Below are 9137 nucleotides of genomic sequence, written 5' to 3'. Positions count from 1 at the left end.
GTATGGATTTCATTTCCAAACCTATCGACTGATTTGTTTGATAAGATATCTTTGCTTTCAATTGCTTCAGCAGTCGAGAAACCTAGCACGGATAAGGCCACGCAAGTGAGATCAAGACCTAGAACGGCCAGGGTTAGGGTGATCCTTGACTTATTAGACAAACATCCAGATCGTATTCAACTTCAAAGTGTGGACAAAGTTACGGGCAAAATTATTGACGAGTTTCAAGAGGTCGTGTATGATAATTTGCCTTAATATTGCGCCCAGTGTAAGCACCAAGTTCATGATGAAAACAAGTGTTGATTGTTAATTGGAAAAAACGTAGTAATTCAAAAAGAAGATGTTGCGGCAATGGAGATTGAGGGAGCTTCGGTTGAGAAATTGCAAGGAGATGCTGATGTGCCGTGAAATTACGGTGCATTCGACGCCAACTGCTTAGTCTTTTGTAAATCCTCAAGTACTTTTGATGTCATTTCTCGTGCTTTTGTGTTAATTTGTAGAATAACGTGTTGGAAGCGACTTGAGGTAAAATGAAGCAAAAACCAGCTGAAATGAACCAGAACATCACTTGCGAATCGCATGTACTGTATGCGAGTCGCAGGTGCTGCAGCATCTAATGACAGAGATGGATAAAAAGGAAGATAGTGGTGCAACACATGCGAGCACCGCATGCGAGTCGCATGTCGTACATGAGAGTCGCACCTGATGCAGCAGATGCTGCACCACAGCTGCTTGAAGATGCAATACTTGCGAAGCTTTGGTGCAACCTGCGACTCTCAGGTTGCACATGTGACACCAAGTGCGATTTGCACTAGATGCGCAGGGGTATTTTTGTCTGGAAATTGTTCCCGTTTTGGATATTCTATAAATAGATTTTCTAAGGTTTTGGACTTATTATTTTACATATTTTAAGTTGTCTTTTTGTGGAGCTCATTTATTATTGGTTGGTGAAGCTTTTAGAAGATTCTTTTGCTTTTGTCATCTTCTCCATTCAATACTTTTGTAAGCTTTATGAATACACTTTACACTATTGCTTTACCTTTAATGAATATTAGTAGCTAATCTCTTTAGCTAAGGTTGTGGGACCAAATGTGTTAGTTATGTGATTGGGTTTCATATTCATACTTCATTTATATGCTAATGGTGTTTTCTATTAACTATTCAAGCATTAATGTCTTGTGATGGTGTACAACATTACTTGTGCCTTAATACCATTACTTTGCTTGGAAAAGAAAGTAGAGGTTAGAAAAAGAGTTAATAGCAATAATTTGGGTCAATAAATCTATCTAATAGCTTGAGCTAGGAATAGAAAATCTAGTTGAGGCTAAATGGGTGTTCTCATATAAAACATTCTAGGGCTTGGAAAAGCCTAGGATGAAATTTGCTAATTTGGTTGGAAAACTTTTAGCAAGATTCGCGTGACCCTTGGTTTAATGCATCTAGGTATATGAATAAGTTGAATTGATACCCAAGCGCATTACTTTCCATTGGAACCACAACCTTGGTCCCACTCACCAATAGTTTACATCTCATAACCATTCTTAGTCTTTAATGAACAAACAACAACCAACCTACTATTATATTCCCCTCTTCCTTGAAATATAGACTAATAGTCAGGCGTTATACTTGACAAGTATATTTCTTCATTGTATTCTCTGTGGGATTTGACCCCAACCTCGTTGGGTTCTATATTTGACAACGACCGCTTACTCCTGATATTAAAGGTGTAATTTGGGCGTATCAAATTTTGGCGCCGCTGCCGGGGAATACGGTCTAGAAATTTACTAACTAGTGTAAAACTTTACTTTTAGTCTTTATTTCTTTTCTTATTTACTTTTGTTGTTGTGTGTTGTGCAGGCAATATGGACGAGGAGGGTAACCCCATCCAAAATCCACTAGTGGCGGTCGGTGAAGAAGCTGCGGGGGCAGGCTATGCAGCCGCAATTCAGCCCCCGCCTCTAATTGGAAACTCGAGTTTCCACGTGACCAACACAATGCTACACCTGCTCAACACTAAGGGCTTGTTTGGGGGTCTACCCAAAGATGACCCGAATAGGCACCTTAGGAACTTTCTTGGGGTTTGTTCTACCAATGTGCATCCGGGCATCTCAATTGAAGCAGTCAAGCTACGGCTCTTCTCGTACTCCCTAACGGGGGAAGCCACGGCTTGGTTAGATGATCTTCCGTCCGGATCCATCACTACTTGGGAGGAATTGACTGAAGTATTCCTCAAGAAGTTCTTCCCTCCATCGCGAATGTTACAACTTCGTGACGAAATCAACAACTTTTATCAATTTCTTGATGAGGCTCTCCATGAAACTTGGATTCGTTTTAAAAAGAAAGTGAAAAGTTATCCCAAGCATGGGTTGCCCGATAGTGTGCTTCTACAAACATTTTATAGGTCTTTAGACTCGGTCAACAAATCAGTGGCGAACAACATTGCGGAGGGGTCTATTATGGATAATTTTTATGCCACCGTTTGTGAATTGTTGGATAAATTGACCGAGACTAATGAAGCATGGCACACTAGGGATCCGGAAGTAGGTGGAAGAAGTTCCTCAAAAAATGTGCTCACTCGTGAGATGATTAAGAAGGAGGAAGAGAGAGATGAATCCATGGCCAAACTTGTCACCCAAAAGGACCTTCTTACAAAACATGTCATGGGTGGCGAAAGCAAAAAGGTGAATGCGGTAGAATTCTATGAAGGGGGTTCTCCGAATGAGCAATATTTCCAAATGTATGATGAGGAGGCAAGTTATGTCAACAATCTAAGAGAGGGTTCCCGTCCGAACTACCAAGGTCCGAGTCAAAGATCTTAGCGGCAAGGTCAAGGGAATCAAGGTTGGAACAAAGATCAAGGTCACTCTAATTGGAGAGATAATCGTGACAACAATCAAGGGGGTTACAACAACAATTACAGCAATCATCGGAGCTCAAATCCGTATGTCCCTCCAAAGGGTAATCAACCAAGCTCTAGTCAACCGCCAACTAGCGATCCTGCTAGTTCAAAAATTGAAGATATGTTGTCAAGAGTGTTGAAGAAAGTGGAATCCACTGATACCTTTTGCAAGGAGACTAGAGATGAGGTTAAATCAATGGGGCAAGTTGTGAGTTCGCACTCCACCTCCATTAAACAATTGGAGTCTCAACTTGGCCAAATCTCGGCTATCCTCAACCAAAGTGTTACACCCCGAAAATTTTTCGTTAACGAAGGGCACGATGTATACGATGTTTCGATAAGAAATAAATACCATCTGATGATTTTAAATAAGATTTCAAAGCCAATTGAGGTAGGAGATGAAAGTGCTAGAACCTTGTTCAGAGATGTTTTTGCTGGTATTGACCCAGATTTAGATGCTCAAGTCAAATTTGGAGCATTCCAAAAACTTGGAGATCCAACTGCAAAAAGACAGGCAGCCTGATACAACATTGCTTTGGTATTTTTCTTTCGCCCTTATTTTCTTTCTTTTACTTTTATTGACATAGGGTACCAGAGAAATCTTTATTTAAATCAACTTCGTTTTTACTCTTGTTCGTTCTTTATCTGGAATATGATAAAAAAAAAAAAAAAAAAAACAGGTATGAAAGCTATAATTGTAAACCACGATCGAATCTATTTGTTAAGGAAAGCAAGGTATATGTTATGTGTCGGACAGAAATTACGAGTATCAAATTAATGATGGCTTAATGATATTTTGGAGAAGAGTTGTAATGTTCCCTAGATCGGTAACGAGGTGTTAAACAAGTATCAAGAAGGTTCCATAAGGATTTGAGGTCAAACAAAGTGACGAGAACAAGATCGGAGAAAAGATGGGTTCTACGGCCGATTATACGGTCCGTATAATGTTATACGGTATGTATAATGGACCGCAGAATCGTCACAGTTAAGGTCCCTCACTGATGGGATTATACGGTCACTTATATGGACCGTATAAAATTATACGGACCGTATAATGTGCCGTATAATGGTCACAGAATGAGTTGTTGAATGGAGTGATTTCACGGTCACTTATACGGACCGTATAAAATTATACGGGCCGTATAATTGACACAGAAAAGGATGGTTGCTGAACCAAATTCACGGTCAGTTATACGGACCGTATAAATTTATACAGACCGTATAAGTGTCCGTATAATTTCGTCGGGACAGATTTTTAATTTATAAAAAGAGCACCCCAAGTTCATTATTTTCATTTCATTTTCATTCTCCACAACTCAAGAATTCTCTGGAACCTTCCGCACACTCCATATACAAGAAATCATGAGAAATTGATGATCAACTCATCAAATCAACAAAACTAAGTGTGAGAAACACATCAAAGTTCATCCAAGTCAAGAAATTCCGTAGGGTTTTGCTCAAGTGAAGTATTTTCACTTAAAGTTCATTCCCACACTATCAAAGGTAAGTTTTATGATATTTACATGTTATTTAAGGTGTTGAAAAGTTGAAACACTTGAATTGTGGAAGGGTATAGGAAATGGGTCATGAAAGTGGGAATAGTGTTATTTTTTAGTAGTACTTTGGAATGAATCATGAATATTGATATGTTGTGATTGTAATTACGTTATGAATGATGTTAAGAGCATGATAGAAACATTAGATGAGAATGAATGTAATGTTGTTCTATGATCATGATTATGGATGACCTTGAGAGGAAATTGTGGGGATTGGATAATGACGAATTGGATAAAAGTTATTGATGATGATATTATGAATGTTGTTATTGAGGTTTGGGAGTTGATATGTGATATGGATAAAGTAGTATAAATAAAGGAGATGTTGCTCAATTTTCTCTAACTTAGTTCAAATACGCTTATGTTATCGATTATCTAATATGAGTATGAACTCTCTTGAAAGTAGAAACGTGAATATTGGAAGAACAACGATCGAACGGTAGAGTAGCTATGAAAGAGGTATGTAAGGCTAATCCTTTCCTTCTAAGGCATGAATCTTCCTAATTTTCCTAAATAACGGAAATTATGAGTCCATAACTATAAGAAACCACCTACGCACATGATAAAGAAAGGAGATACGATACGAGCATGATATGATAATGATGAATATAAGTATGAAGAATCCTAGAGTAATATAAGATGTCCATGAAGCTAATAATTCTTATTATGATCCATTGATGTTGTTCATTGTATACACTCATCTTATATGCTAATTCCCTCAAGGTGAGGCAGAATGCTTATGAATGCTCCATAACGGAATCGGGGGTTCACGACCTTATGTCACCCCGATAGAGTACAGTTGTCTTAAGCCTCCAGTCATGCATTATGATAATAGTATGATGAGAATATGATAAGTCTATGGGATGTACATGATGATATCACACCGCGCATACATGGCCTGACAGACACCGCTAAAGCGGGCAGCGTATACACCATGTCGAGATGGCATGGGCATACACCACTAGTGGGCGACATGAGATGATACCCCGGACGCAGGAGGCCTGGACGCAGGATAATGATTATCACACCGTATCTATATGGTCAGGCAGCTTATACATATATGCATACATGATATGATGATGGTTATGAAGTAAGTTAGCATGCATTATTTCAGTTTTAAGTGACAGTCAGTTACAGATCGCTCTTCACTCGATGTCTCCGTATTTCATTGATATATCATTATTTTTTATGCCTTACATACTCAGTACAATGTTCGTACTGACGTCCGTTTTCTTTCGACGCTGTGTTCATGCCCACAGGTAGACAGGGAGACAGTGCAGATCCATAGGAGCTATCAGCAGATTTACAGGAGCACTCCATTATTCCGGAGGTGCTATTTGGTCGATTCTTTTGTGTATATATACATATATGTATTTTGGGCACGACGGGATCCTGTCCCGTCCATATGTCTAGTACTCCAGTAGAGGCTCGTAGATACGCATGTGTGGGTAGTATGGTCTCACGATGTTACTATTGTATATATATTATTATTTTTGATAGCCGATGGGATTATGTACATAGAAGCAATTATGTTTCCAAATGAAAAATGGTTGTCCTATGATTATGAACACGTGAATAGTAAAGAAGTGTATAATAAGTATGATGAGTAATAGAATGAGTGGTGCTCGGTAGTTAGCCCCAGGAACCCGTCATGGCCCCTAGTCGGGTCGTGACACAAAGGCATAAAGGCTCACTCCCTAGTGATACAGTTGCAAATCCAAGGAATGATGGTGATTATAAATGCAATGCAATTACTACTAGGAGTGGCAAGACAATTGGGGAAGAGGCATTGGTGGAAGAGGATGTGTTAGGTGATATTGAGAAAATGGTTGAAGAACCCATAGTTGTTGATGAATAAGTGAATCCAAAGAAGATGCGGGATAGTATTGAAAAGCCCATTGTTATTGAGGATCCTCCGGAAACTAACGATGCTTCAAAAAGCAAGGAAGCGGTAGAGGAGGTACCAAGGGCTTCACCGCCCGTTATGAAGCCTCATCCTCTTCTTCCCCAACGATTGGAAAAGAAAACGGACGATGGAAAATTCCTCAAGTTGATCGATCGATTAAAAGTGCTCTCAATAAATATTCCATTGGTTGAGGCACTTGAGCAAATGCTCGGTTATGCAAAGTTCATGAAAGATCTTGTGACCAAAAGAAGGAGTCCTGGACTTAAAACATTGGGGGCACTCATCATTGTAGTGCAATCGTTACCAAAGCTTTGGTACAAAAAACGAAGACGCCGGAGTGTTCACAATTCTATGCACCATCGGTAAATACAAGTTTGCAAAAGCTTTATGTGATCATGGAGCAAGCATCAATTTGATGCCGCTATCTATATTCAACAAGTTGGGATTGGGCACTCCCCGTCCCACCACGATGAGATTACTTATGGCGGATAGGACCGTAAAGAGTCCCATTGGTATTCTTTATGATGTGTTTGTAAGAGTGGATAGATTTATTTTTCCAGTTGATTTTGTGATCTTGGATTGTGAAGTTGACTTTAAAGTTCCCATAATCTTGGGAAGACCATTCTTAGCTACGGGGCGTGCCCTCGTGGATGTGGAGGGAGGTGATTTAAATTTTAGGATGAATGATGAAGAGATCACTTTCCATATTTGCAAGTCAATGAAACAACCGGCGGATATGAGTGTTGTGTTGGTTATTGATACAATCGATGAAGCAATGGAGACAACCATAGAACATGAGCATATAGGTAATATATTAGTGGCAGTGATAATGAACTATGAAGGGGACAATAAAGAAGAGTTTGAGGAGACGGTCGATGCATTGATTGGAATGGGATCTTACCACCTCAATCCAAAGAAAGTTGATCTTGATTTGGAAAACCAAGAAACTCCTCCTGCAAAGCCTTCAATTATTGAGCCTCCTACTTTGAAACTCAAACCTCTTCCTTCACATTTGAGGTATGAGTTTCTTGGACCCAACAACACATTCCCCGTGATTATATCCTCCCGGTTGACGGATGAGCAAAGAGAGAGATTGATAGTGATCTTGAGAAGATACAAAAAAGCTATTGGGTGGTGTATCGCGGATATCCAAGGGATTCCGCCCGATATTTGTACTCATAAAATTCAACTTGATGAAAAATCTAAGTGAAGCGTCGAACATCAAAGGAGGTTAAATCCTCCTATGCAAGAGGTTATGAAGAATGAGACCATCAAGTGGTTAGACGCCGGTGTAGTGTACCCGATATCGGATAGCTCTTGGGTGAGTCTAGTTCAATGCGTTCCCAAAAAGGGTGGAATCACCGTGGTCACAAATGCTAAAAATGAGTTGATCCCCACTCGCAAGGTCACCGGATGGAGGGTCTGCATGGATTATCGGAAGTTGAATAAGTGGACCAAAAAGGACCACTTCCCAATGCAATTCATGAATCAAATTCTTGATAGGCTTGCGGGAAGGGATTATTATTGTTTCCTTGATGGGTATTCGGGATATAACTAAATCACCATTGCCCCCGAGGATCAAGAGAAAATCACTTTCACTTGTCCTTATGGGACCTTTGCTTTCAAGAGAATACCTTTTGGGTTATGTAATGCACCTGCACATTTCAACGTTGTATGATGTCTATTTTCTCCGACATGGTTGAGGAGTCCATTGAAATCTTCATGGATGACTTTTCCGTGGTTGGGGATTCCTTTGATGAATGCTTGGAGAATCTTGCCCAAGTATTGAAACGATGTGAAGAGACAAATTTGGTTCTAAATTGGGAGAAGTGTCTCTTCATGGTTAGAAAAGGCATTGTCTTGGGTCACAAGATTTCGGAAAAGGGGCTTGAGGTTGATCAAGATAAAATTGAGGTTATTGTCAAGTTTCCACCCCCAATCTCCGTCAAAGGTGTTCGTACGTTCCTTGGGAATACCGGGTTTTATAGAAGATTAATCAAGGATTTCTCAAAAATAGCCAACCCTCTATGCAAATTGTTAGAGAAGGAATCAAAGTTTGCATTTGATGGTTCTTGTTTGAAGGCATTTGAGGGTTTGAAAGAGAGACTCACCTCGGCTCCTATCATCATTGCCCCGGATTGGTCCCAACCCTTTGAGTTGATGTGCGATGCAAGTGGATTTGCCATGGGGGCTGTTCTTGGCCAAAAGCGTGATAAGATCTTTCACCCAATTTATTATGCAAGCAAGACTCTGAACGGTGCCCAAATGAATTACACTGTCACCGAGCAAGAGTTGCTTGCTATTGTGTTCACTTTTGAAAAGTTCCGGACTTACTTGTTGGGAACCCATGTGGTCGTCTACACTGATCATGCGGCTTTACGTTACCTCATAACAAAGAAAGATACAAAACCGAGGTTGATACGTTGGGTCCTTCTCTAGCAAGAGTTTGACTTTGAAGTCAAGAATAGAAAGGGTTGTGAAAATCAAGCGGCGGACCATTTTTCTCGTCTTGAAGAAGGAGGGCGTCCATTGGATGGTTTAGAAATCAATGAGTCATTCCCAGATGAGCAAGTAATGGTCGGGTCGCATGACATAATTCCTTGGTATGCCGATTTTGCTAACTTTCACGTAAGTGACATCATGCCGGAGGATTTGAACTTCCACCAAAAGAAAAAGTTTTTGAGTGATGCCCGCAAATTCTATTGGGATGAGCCATATCTATTCCGGGTTTGAGCCGACAACATCATAAGGAGGTGCATACCCGAAGTAGAAATAA

Source organism: Lycium barbarum, chromosome 12 (assembly GCF_019175385.1).
Source record: "Lycium barbarum isolate Lr01 chromosome 12, ASM1917538v2, whole genome shotgun sequence".
NCBI classification, from domain to species: Eukaryota; Viridiplantae; Streptophyta; class Magnoliopsida; order Solanales; family Solanaceae; genus Lycium; species Lycium barbarum.
The sequence above is the reverse complement of the archived record's forward strand: the minus strand, read 5'-3'. Positions refer to the sequence as shown.